We start from the raw sequence: 12,430 nt of genomic DNA, 5'->3' as shown, positions 1-12,430 counted from the left end.
GCGTAGTGTTCACCCAGATGGGCTGGTGGGTCTGAGCTGTTTCACAGCTGTGTGAGTGCCAGGCCCAGGGTGAGGGAGGAGGGTATGTTAAAGAGAACCTTGGGAAATTAGGTTTAGGAGGCTAAAGTCAGCATTTCTGAACATCCTCCCATGTTTGTTAGAAAGCTTGCAGTCACTGTGAATCAGTTACTGCGAACAATCAGTCTGTGGGTTTTCCAGCCGGTTGTAGTGAAGCAAGTTCGTTAACTTGAGAGATATATATATATATATATGTGGGGCTGATGCAGATAAATAGTTTTTGATACAAAGTGTGTAATTTTGAAGTAAACACAAATACGTTAAAAGGCTGAAGACGTGGTTTTTTTAAGGCTGAGAGACGAGAGACTTTTTCTTCTACTTTGTTTTCTTTTCCTTCTTTTTCCCATATTGCTGCCTTATTTAGTTATTGCTTAGTTCCTCATTTTCTTGTTTTGTTTTTAGGCTGCTTTCCTGCACAGTGTTTGAAAATGGTTTCGGGTCATCTATAGAGCTCCATTCCTTTGGTATTTCCTATATTTTTTCTCTATGTATGTAATACATAAAGTTACCATTACAGTTCCTGTCATCTCATCTCGAAAGGTGTGTTGAACACATCAGGTGAGGCTGGAGAACAAGACGTTTCATCTTTGTGCCCGTTGTACGCTAGTCCTGCCTTGCGAAGCCAATCCATCCGCTGACTCCTGTTAGCGTGTTGGTGTACATTCTCATTTCACTCCACTTAGTTTTTCTTTTTTTAGTATCTAGTAGGAATGCAGCTCAGCCACGCAGGGCATATTTAACCTTGCAATGCTTTGCTGTATTAGTTTGGCAAGCTCAGTGGGCATAAAAGCAGTCCAATGTTCATATGAAAGATTTGCCTCCTGCAGGAAAATCCGTAAAAACTTAGCCAAATGTTCTCAGAAGCCAGAGAAATAAAGCTGGGATCTTAGAGTGGCTAATTGGATCTTGAGCTAACCCTGTGGTTTTCCAACAACTGAAAAAAGCATCAGAAGCATTTTGTATATTTTGGGTTTCCCTGTTGTTCCCCCTCAGATCCCTTTCTTGGCATCAGTTTTTCTTAAGGAATGGGATCCAGATGGTTTAGGAAAGAGTAATAGCTACTACCTAAGTCTGATTTTGTCTTTTACATTTATTGCGCATCGAAGGCCTGTCAAGAAAGGATTTATAGCTTTAAAAGGCTATGCAAATAGAGATGAAGGAATCGTTTCACTTTTGTAGATAATAAGTGTTAAAAATAATTTGTGGAGATCATAAGGTAAAAGATTCTAAGGGATGATTTAGTGTTGTCATGACAGATTTTAAAAAAAAAAAAAAAAAAAAAAAAAAAAAAGGCTGGAGATGTTCATTGAAACAGAAATCTTCAAAACCTGCTAGGTGAACCGTTCCAGCTGAGCTATCCATATCCTGCATGCCCTTTGCTCTCGCTTCCAAGATGAGTTATTGGTGGAGGGGAGGGCTGGAAGTGGTCCCTCACACTCTGCCCTCCACCCAGGCAGGAGCCCCTCACTCTCGGGCTGGTGCCCTGCAGCAGCCTGTGCATTGCTGGAGGCCTGGAGGCTGCTGCGTATGATTTTTAGGAGAGACAGCTAAGGTCATACTAGTGCTCCCCCACTCCCTTGAAGTCTCAAGGGGTGGGAAGGCTTAGTTTACTTTGCTGTCCCAAGCCCAGATTGATGTGATTGCTCTGCGTGCAGTTACTTTGGCTTCATGCTACTGTAACTGTGAGGTTTGCAGCTCTGCGAGTCCTGCCTTCACCATCCAAGGGGGTCCTTTTTTCCTCCCCACTGTGTGTCCAGCGCCTGTGTTACACTTCTGTTTGCGTGGAAAGCTCCAGAACCGTGAGCATTTTAGATCCCAGTTGAACAAAATTCTGTTGTGTTTAATCCTTATGCTAGACATAATATTACTGTTTAACTTTGTGCCATCGGGACTTAGTTTAAACAAGTCTCTGAATCTTTAGAGCTGTCTACAGCAGTACCTCAAGCAAGATGCTGTAACAAAGGGCACCTAGGACTTTGTAGCATCCCTCACCCAAATGTGCCATTATGTTGGATCTGTTTGCGCTTGCAGCAGAAAGCGGAGCTTGAAAAGAGGAATTTAAGGGAAGGCAACTAATAAGAAGGCGGAGGTGGACGAGGCACTATTGTGGGGATGTCTTATTTAATGAAGGCAGTTTTGTACTTGCCCTATGTCTAAGACTGCCCTTAAGGCTGGGTCAGGCTTGGCAGACTGATAACTACAACAACAACAATAAGCAACAACGCTGATCTTAAAGTGTGGTGGGTCATGGTTGCGCTCCTTTGAATGTGCAAGCGGGTACAGGTTGTCGTTTCCCGTTTTCCAACAGGCTTGGGTAGTGGAAAGGGACGCTTCGTGATATGCTGACGCACCCCTGATAAATACCCCAGGGGAAGAAGGAAACCCACAAGGCGCTATTTAAATACGGGCCTTTGGCATTCAGCTGCACCTGCTTAAATAGCAGTACTTGTCTTCCTTTGCCTGAAGTGATGCATCAATTTGGTGCGTATGATTGCTGTGGAAGTTGGGTTTATTGCAGATTTTTAATTTTATGGTGCAGATCCACAACACTTTTATTCAACTTTTGCTTTTCTTCTATGGAGTTTTGCTTTTCTTCTATGGAGTTTTGCTTTTCTTCTATGGAGTTTTGCTTTTCTTCTATGGAGTTTTGCTTTTCTTCTATGGAGTTTGCTTTTTTGGGTTTTGTTTGTAATTTTTCGGCCGTTAAAATCGCCTTATTTTATTGCAGTATGCTAAGCTACAGGATTTGGAGTTTTGTCACTTTTAACAAAGATTTATTTTATTTTATTCCATTTGCTGCAGAAACATGCCTGTTTTGTCACTAAATCAAGAGCTGAAATGAAAATGAAAACTGGTGACTCCCACAAGGCATAAATCAAAATTACCGTTTCCTTGATGATTGCTTGAACTTCCAATTAATAGAACACTTAAAATGAGCACTGATGCCCATGAATAATAGAGTAAAACATGCTAGAATTAGGCAAAAGGAACATTTGTGGAATTTTAATGAGTTTTGAAGCAGCTTGTGGGTGTATGAAATTTCTGTCTAATCACTTTCTTTAAATGAAAAGTGACGGGAAGGTATTGTGTCACACAGCAATGTCGCTCTGCTCCTACGTGTCCTTCAGTAGTCAGCAACAGCACACTACACAAAACCAACCATCCAGGATACAGCCTTATTTTTCTGCCCCTATTAGAAAGACTCGTTGGTTTTCCTCAGCCAAGTAGGATGTGATGTGGAACAGCAGCTGCAGCAACTCAGAGTTGACTACCATGGATTCATGGAATCATAGAATGGTTTGGGTTGGAAGGGACCTTAAAGACCATCTAGTTCCAACCCCCTGCCATGGGCAGGGACACCTCCCACTAGACCAGGCTGCTCAAAGCCCCATCCAGCCTGGCCTTGAACACTTCCAGGGATGGGGCATCCACAGCTTCCCTGGGTGACCTGTTCCAGTGTCTCACCACCCTCACAGTAAAGAATTTCTTCCTAATAGCTAATCTCAATTTTCATTCTTGCAGATTAAAAAGGTGCTATCATGCTATCGCTACGCTCCCTGATAAAGACTCCCTCCCCAGCTCTCCTGTAGGCCCCAGTTTGGGTGTTAAGGTAGTAAGATGATGATCCAGAAAGCTCAGATAGAGAAGCTTTTGGGTGGTTTTCAGCCTGAGGGAACCCAGATCTATTCTACTGGAGCGTAGACTGACCACTGGTAGCCCTTTACTAGAGCAGGGGCACTGGGCAGCCCACAGGAGAAGGCTGCTTAATGGTTAGGGCTGTTTGCGATATGGGAGTCAAGATCCATTTTCTAGTCTTGGTTCCACTGTTTAGAAGATGTCTCCAGCTTTAACTTGCACCTATTAGATGATCATACTACGCATGCTGATTCTAAAATATTTTTATAAATCTTAGCACTTTATAAACTACAAGTTAAACTTGATTCTCTAAATCGTTGTCTACTAGGATGCAATGAAAACTAAATATTTTTAGTAGGATCTTTCTGTTCCACCTAACGGCTGATGTGTCCTGTTTATTTATGATGAAATTTAAGAAAAGAGGAATTATAAAAGACAGAAAAGATAGTATCAGTTTCTAAATACAACTTAAAAATTTTGGAGGTAATTTGGGAACCTGGATGTAACTAAACATGAAAGAAATTCAGAAGGTCACTTCATAGCTGAACTCAAAAACTTTGTGGACATCCTTGTGTCTCTTTGCTTCCAAAACAAAATAAAGATATAGTGCCAAACCAGTCGTTTAAGACATCTTCTTTCAATTTCGTTTTTGTTGTTTAGTTCTGGAAATCCCTGAATCTGAGGTAAGAAAATTACATCTCTCTCTCTTTTTTTTTTTTTTTTTTTTTTTTTTTCTTCTTCCCCCCCTCCTCCGTTCCGTCAGTTTTGGAAGTATTTTTGCCCTGTGTGAACTTTGCAGTTCACACAGCCAGGTTTCTCCTGCACACCATGTATTGTGCAAGGGTGGGAATGTCACCCTGTACCTTGGAAGACGTTGCTGTGTTGTCCCTGGGTGGACTCACTTGTGCTGCCTAAATGCAGTGGTGCCTAGCTTGATCCTCCTCCCTTTCCCGTTGCATCCCCAAGTTTCAGAGCCATCAATTGGTCTCTCAGTTGGGCTGATGGAGTTCGGTAAACACAGCTACTCGGGGTTTTTCTTCAGATTGATTTGGTTGTTGGCTGGTGAAGTGGTGAAAACGAGAAATGTGGAAAGTGAGAGCCAGCATATGGAGCTAGCAAATGAGGATGGGAATGATGAACTAAATGTTGCTTTGGGGAGGCATGATGTTAAGGATTTGGCTTTTCAGTTTTACAACCTAGACTGTTTAAAGCTAATTTAGACTCTTCCACCCAGTGATGGCTGTCTTCTATCCATTTATTAGAAAGATGATCACAGTTTACATAGATGTTTTCATGCAGTTACTGTGTTGGCAGAAAGGGGATAGTTTGTCTCTCCCCCAAAAAATCACTTGGCTTACAGTCACTGTCCACATTTTCCTGAGGGTACATTGAATGACTTCTCTATTTTCTGTATATCGGAGTATCTTGTAAAATGATGGGCAAAGGAAAAAGAAAATAACATTTCTCTTTTCTAGCGTTCAGGCCTTTTTTATACATTTTCACTTCCATTCCTCAAGTTTTCTTAATCAAAGTATCAGTAATGTTAATGCTGTTCTCTAGTAGTTTTTATGGAAGGTTGTTTGATTTCTTCCACGTTCACTGAAGGAACAAATAGCCTCCCTTTTTAATAAAGATATTCTCCTCCAACTATTCCCAGTACAGAAAGCTAACAACATACTTTCGCAGGCAAAATCAGAAAGCATCAGCAATTATATTTTAGGGAAAGAAAGCCCACACAGTGAAAGAATTAAAGCAACGGTTGATCAGATTGTGTTTTTGTCAGAAAGAAACAAAAAAAAAAAAAAAAAAAAAAAGAGGACAGGTCTAAACTAAAAAAAATTAAAAATTCCCCTTTGCCTTCAAGCATTTTACTGTGCTACTGGTGAAATTGTTCAAATTAATGCCACTGAAATGTATGTTACAATACCATTTCTGAATAGTCTTTCAAAGTTGCTAAGAGCTTACAGTGTCAAATACTTTTCAAAGACTGAAAAGAGTACACAGGATCATGCAGATTTTGAAAATAAAATAAATTTGTTTTCACTAATGGAACTTAAAGCAACACACAGGTTTCCAGAAGCTTTATTAACAAGTAGTTTTATCGGCATAGTGAAGAGGAGTGCATAGGTGAAGGGCAGGCTTACAAGTAGTCACCTGCCTGTATGTGTAGAGGATAACTGGGTCTCACACAACGCTTAGGTCTGTTACTGCGTGCCTCTTCGAGCTGATGTAGTGGGGATAACATCTTTGCAAATTTTCAACGAGTCACAACGTATGGATCTGCAAACTGTAATTTAGAAGCAGGTATCAGTTTGTATCGCAGGAGTTCTGATTCCAGCCGTGGGCCACCCCTGCTGATAGCACTGAACACCCATGAAAGCGGCTGCTTCACGGGGCTGGCTGCTCCTTAGGAAGTGTTGAGGTGTAGCTGGCTGCCAGCCTGTCAATCCGGAACACTTCGTGTGAAATGAAAGAAAAGCCCTGTTTTAAACACTGTGACTTGAGTCTGTCCTCCGTTCATGGGGACGGGTTATCTGCTTGAGGCCATAGGAAACCGTCCACATTAAAAAAAAAAAAAAAAAAAAAAAAAAAAAAAAAAAAAAGAGAGAGAGATTTCGTCACAGGTGAAAATGGTTGCATTTTTTTATAGCTATCCACAAGTTGTATTGAAGTTTAGAGTTGGTTTTTATTAACCTCTGCTCAATGCTGGATGGTCTCTAGACAGTGAAAACACTGAGTATAGTCCCAGAAAAATCTAATTTTCTCTAATAAATTGTCTGGAGCCATTGTGGGTAAAGTTGATCGGCTTGGCACAAACTCCTCTTAAGATGGTTTGCCCGTGGGTATTGTGGCCAAGACTGATTTCCCCTGAAGGAGACTCCTTCTTACAAAAAATAAACAATTCAAATCTACTGGAAAAGAGCCCAGATTGTTTATTCTTAGGCTCAAGATAATGGCCTTTCATAAAAATCCATAGACACTCAATCTGTATATTCAACTAAATTCACAATGCAACTGAGCAAATGCAGGTTCATATGTTTGTTGCAAACCTGCAAGGAATGACAAGAGGGCTTTTGGTTTTGTTATTCTGCCAGCACCAATGGCTTTCCCAAGAGCCTGACTCCTTTATACAGGGCTTTTTTCCACGAAGGGTTTGCTGCCCTTGCGACAGTGGGGAGGCTCCTTCTTCCTGCTGGACGGCCCGTGTCAAATACTGAACACTTTTCACGAACTCTTACGCATTTTTGGTCTTACTGTCACTCTCCTCATTTCATTCTTAGAATACAGGCTGCTGTTCTAGGATCTAATTACTGGACAGGATCTCTATGGACAGGATCTAGTAGATATCTGAGGAGGACTTGCTCTTTTTGCACTCTCTAATGGTCAGCGTTGCCCGTTGCAAAGGCTTTCTGCAAAATCTTCAATTTCTATGATGTTTCTCTCATTCTTTGCATTTTCGTGGCTATTCCTTCCTCTCCACCCTCCAAAATAGAAGCCGTGTTACTGCCAAAATTGCTTCTGGGTATCAGGAAGTCAAACATACCATTATAAAGCTTATAACTATATAGCTGGGTGTATAACTGTACCAGAGAGAATGCCAAGCCGAGCTATGTAACAAACCTTTCCTATCTTTACTTTGAGCATCTGGTGTTTCAGGGATCTTGAACCAAAAGCTGGAAAGGTTGCCATCGTCCGCAGTCAACTTTGAACCAATCCTAGTGTGCTGCAGTTACTGCTTTTAGCAGATCAGTATTTTGCAAAAAGTAGTGACAGTGACATCCGTAGAAGTTGTGAAACCAAGTGCAGGCGTCCATCAGCCGTCGCAGCCTACCTGCCATAGGCATAACGGGCTGGGAGGGAGCGCTTTGTGCTTGTTCCATCTGCTGCCTCAATAGCTCAGGCTGTGAAATAAAATGACACATCTCTAGTAGGCTGGGTGCCAGATGACAATAAAAATTGAAACCGCTATCTGAAATAAGCTTGATTTTGTTTCTTTCATTAGCCGCTTATATGCAGTAAATAGATTTTCTTTCTTTTTTTCTTGTGCAATCCCAGAAAAATAGTTCATATACTATGTTTTTGATATAAATCATTTGTATTTCATGCTGTTGTAATACTACTGTATTTTCCTTTATCCTTATTGTTCTTTTAAAATTGATGCATCTGCTTCATATAGCCCTTATTTAATGCCTGATGTCCTCTTTGATTGCAAACATCACTGCTGTAGCTTGTTTGCAAAGGATTAGTTTTTAACTAGATTCTTAAATCAATTTCATAAGCATATTGGAAATAGAAACTAAATCATAGATAAATTAGTTCCCACATGACTCTGTTAAGGATTTTGCTGAAAACATTGCTTACTTTGTCATCGACTGGAAAAAATCTTAAAAATAACTAATGCTGGTGTCAGCTCTTGATTCCCCCCCCCGCGCCTCCCCCCCCCTCAAAACTGGTGTTATCTTCCCTTGGTCTTGATCTTGTATATGCTTACCTATATGAGAATAGTGCCAGTACAGGAACACGTACAGTTAAATGTAGGTGTATAAATCTTCACACGATCCAGGCTGAAGCCCTCTTCTCCTGGTGGGTGAACATTCACTCTGAGGGCTCAGGAATGCCCAGATGGTCAGAAATTGGGCTGTTTTTACAAGAAACAGCTGCTGGAGCGGAACCTGCTCAGTCTCAAAGCAGTAGTGATATTAAACTGTTAATGTAACGGTGAGGCAAAAAGGCAGATGCCCAAACATCAGAAAGTAAAAATTCCAGCAAGAGCGTTAATGTTGTCTCACTGTACGTACTGCATATTTTACCGTATTTGTTAAATGGTGTAAAATGTAGTATTATATTAAGCTGTATAATTAATGAGAAAAGCAAGATGAAAAATATTAAATATACATACTAAGGCTGAATTAATATTCCTACTTGAACAGTTACTTAAAAGTTTACTGACACTTCTGACTTTTAATGAGATTATATTAATACTTCCTTTTCTATTTAACTCCTAATCAGTAAAAAAACCCCAAGTGTTGTCAACACTGTGTTTGATGAGTAGAATATTGGAAAAGGAAATAACGTACAACCTCACTCCTCTTTAATTAACTTACACGTTTATCCCTGATACAAGTTCTCAAACTACCATATAATGATACCAAGCATTTGAAGGATGTGAAACGCTTACCGTGACTTAGCTCTTTACGTCATCCTGAATAGTTAGGGCAGTAATCAGACTGGTTCAGATGGTTTGACTCTTTAACTACCCTGTGGAGTTGCTGGTCTTCGACGTAGTCATTTCTCTTTTTCCACAACGGGTCCAGAGGATGGATCCATGACCCTGCAGCGTAGAGTGGTGCTGGCAACAGCACGTAGAGGCCACGCAAGACTCAGGGTGCGGTGACAAGAGAATATGTCTGGACACTTCCTATTTCTTGTTCAGTCACACAAGCCTGTAGCAAGATTAATGGGTTTGGCTTTGAGGACGAAGCCTCAGCATGCCAAGCTTCAGAAGTCAGAAGACTTACAGTTTGAAAATATGGTTATATTTTGTTTAGCGAGTATCAAAGGCTTGAAAAAAACAAAACCCACCTCTTAACTGTACAGCTTGTCTCTCCAAATTTTCAAATAAAGAATACAACTCTGAGCAACAAACCGACTATGGAAATTTTAAATCTGAAACATATTTCTCTTTGAAATTACCAGTACGTAAGTAGGAGCACCTAATGGAAATTGCTTTGTAAGTGTCATGCCTACTGAAAGTAATAGTGGAAGTTCAACTTGCGTTTTATTCTAGTTGTTCTCATGAAATTGTAAGAGACAAAAATTAGTGATTAACCCATGGGAACAGAAAATTTCCTTTCTCACAGTACATCAGAAGAAATAATTTTGAATTCACGCTGTTGTCTGGGTGGACAGAGATACCAGGACTGTTACCTGTTAAGTTATAGGACACTTGCATTCCTCAAACTTTAAATTGCTAAACATTCAGAAATTGCTTTACGTACAAATGCATATAAATGCAGTTTTTGTCAGATGCCTGACAAAATCAGCCAGGATGCTGAAAAGTGCAGGAAAGCTGTGATGGAAATAGAGATTATCTGCTAAACCTGATGGATAATGATGGAGGAGCTCCAATAACAACTTATAAGTGTGCTCTTGACTATTTGCATATAAACTATTCTTTTTGTCTGTGAAATAGGGATAGTGGTGTAGTGATTTAGAGAGTAGAAATCAAGGTTCTGATCCTGCTAATACTTTCTCAAACACTTACTTTTATATAGTGCGTATATGTTTGTTACTATCTTAAAGGAATAAAAAAAAATCCAGTGAAAATCTTTCTTATATCAAGAAAATGTCAAGTCTCCATGGTGAAGCATTTGGGATCAGTCAACATCCACTACTAAGGTCGCGTAGGTTTGGTATCCAATTCATGATGTTGCTCCTTCCTAAGTTTTGAATTCTTTTTTATTAAAATTTATTACCTTCATAAGTGTTTCCTGTAGACTGAGCTAGAAATGATGAAGTATGTAAAAGGTTTGAGTAATGTCTTTGCAATGTATTCTTTCTATTAGCGAACCTCATGCAGAATTATTTTTCAGGTTAAGAACAGTACAGTGCTAAAGCAAATGATGCTGCTCGTCCTTGTCTTGAAATTTGTCATCCTCACTCTAAGCAACAGAGCAGTTCCAGTCTTGGCCTCCTCCAGGCAACAAATTTCCCCCTCTGCCTTCTCATTCTCAGGGCCTATACATTACCAAGTAATTTTTTCATACATTGCCTTCTAAGGCAGTACCAATTTTTCTTTGCACAAAAGCATATGCTCTGCTGGTGGCAGATACTGCATGGCCTTATTAACTCCTGCCTCCCACTGACTAGGCACTTAAAATAACCTTTTTTGAGAGGCTACATCATCTTGAAGGCCAGAAGTACAACTTATCTGACTTTCTTTTTTTTTTTTTTTTGTTTTGTTCCTGATTACTGTATTGAGACTCCTTACTTATTTGTCAAGTTTTTTTTGACTGATTACTTCCAAAGAAGCATCCATAAAACGCTAAGTGTGATGGAAGCTGGCAAAGCAACTGGTGCTGTGTTGGGGCCCGTGCTGAGCTGTTCAGCATGAGGTGTCACAGAAATGGATTAAAGTAGCTCGTTTGTTGGGGGGGTTCAGCCATACAGGTGTGGGATGGATGGATGGCTCCTCAGGAACCAAATTACTGATACGTACAGAGCCTTGCTACTGTTCTCGCCACCCATGTTGTCAACCGGAAGAAAAAATGTTTCAGTGTAGTCCTTTGATGGAAAACCTACACAGGGAACACTGTTCAGATTGCTACCCAGGAAGGTAGCTAAAAGTCAGGACAAATCTTTATGAAAGTAATACATGGGCATCAAAGCAAGAGTTTTCATGTGATGTGAGGAAACTTGAAGACAGGTTCTCAATAAAGTTTAAAATATTCATATGTTTATTTGCATGCCTTCCTTCTTGGGTCACCTTCTTCTCTTTCGCACTCCCCACTCTTCCTTGAATTTAAAAGTAGTGAAAGTATGATTTATGTTTCCATGAAAATCGTGGATGATACATTTATGTCTCCACTGGAGTCTGCCAGCAGAGTCTTCAGCTGTCTGCAGACTGCAGAACTGCATTAGATCCCAGAATCTCAATACATCTGTCTCCTTTGACTAAATGAGAATTCAGGTGCTTTTACAGTGAAATTTCGTAGACCATAAGTAAAGTTGACTAATAAACTCATTTTCTCAGGACAGGGAGAAATACTGACTGTCTGCACAGCTCTTCTGCCACAGCTGGTTGTCCGCATCTTGCAAGACTCAAACTAATAACATCTTATTGACAAGAGAGTTCAGACTTGGGCGTGATGGGAAAGAAGACGGAAGATGGCATTAGTGAGCCTCGTGTGTGGGGGTACCTGCCCTGGGCATGGGATGATGGGTTTTCATCATTTCTGTTAAAAGGATGCACAAGAGAGTCAACAGACACTGGTTAGCTTGCTGATAAACTACATCTTTTGCCTACCAAATTTTCACTACTGGCATATGTTTCCCATTTTTCTGTGTCATAAATTTCTGTCCCCTATGCAAGACAGTGCCTTCTGGTGCTTTATGATGCTTTAGACAAGTTTTTCCTGAGTTCCTGGAGCTCTCATGTTAAAATCTCAAGGGGACCCTTTAGCAAGTGACTAGGTAGCCCAATTGAAAGCCTGACAGTTGATTCTGATATTTTTGACGGTACGAATAAAAAGCTTTCAAATGTTTCTGAAACTTCTAAATGTTTTAAACATTCTCGAGAGTGTTGTTTTTTATCTGAGTTACCGTCCAGTCTGACATTAACAAATTCTCCACAGTGTCACCCTGTTGACTCAGACTTTGCATGTCTTTATTGAGCTACAGAAGTGGCTCATGCTCCTGTACAGGTCAAAAGTAGATTTCTGGGTCTCTCTTGCAAAGAGCAATGATACTGGATAAGTTGAGTGCTTTCAATTCATTATGTCCTTGAAAGCTCCTGTATTCAGTGGCATAAAAATAACAAAAATGCAGTTTCATGGAGATGTTTATTCTACACTTGTTTTTTCTAGGCTACAGTAGAGTAATTCTGTCTGTCTTATGGATAGACAGATAGAGGATGGGGCTGTAAAAGATTGACCAAAGTCCTTGAATGATGTATTTTTCTTTTTTCCTTTTTATTTTCTATATTCAGCGCTTTCAT

The 12,430-nt window shown here is 40.2% G+C and overlaps 1 protein-coding gene across 1 annotated transcript in view; it reads left to right on the top strand.

Annotated features, from left to right (window-relative positions):
• SLC35F1 (solute carrier family 35 member F1) overlaps positions 1–12,430 on the top strand; it is a 254,971-nt gene that overhangs the window by 58,093 nt on the left and 184,448 nt on the right. The window lies entirely within an intron of this gene.

The sequence above is a fragment of the Rissa tridactyla genome, chromosome 3 (genome assembly GCF_028500815.1).
Source record: "Rissa tridactyla isolate bRisTri1 chromosome 3, bRisTri1.patW.cur.20221130, whole genome shotgun sequence".
In the NCBI taxonomy this organism is placed as follows: Eukaryota; Metazoa; Chordata; class Aves; order Charadriiformes; family Laridae; genus Rissa; species Rissa tridactyla.
This window is presented reverse-complemented; position numbering and strand designations above follow the sequence as displayed.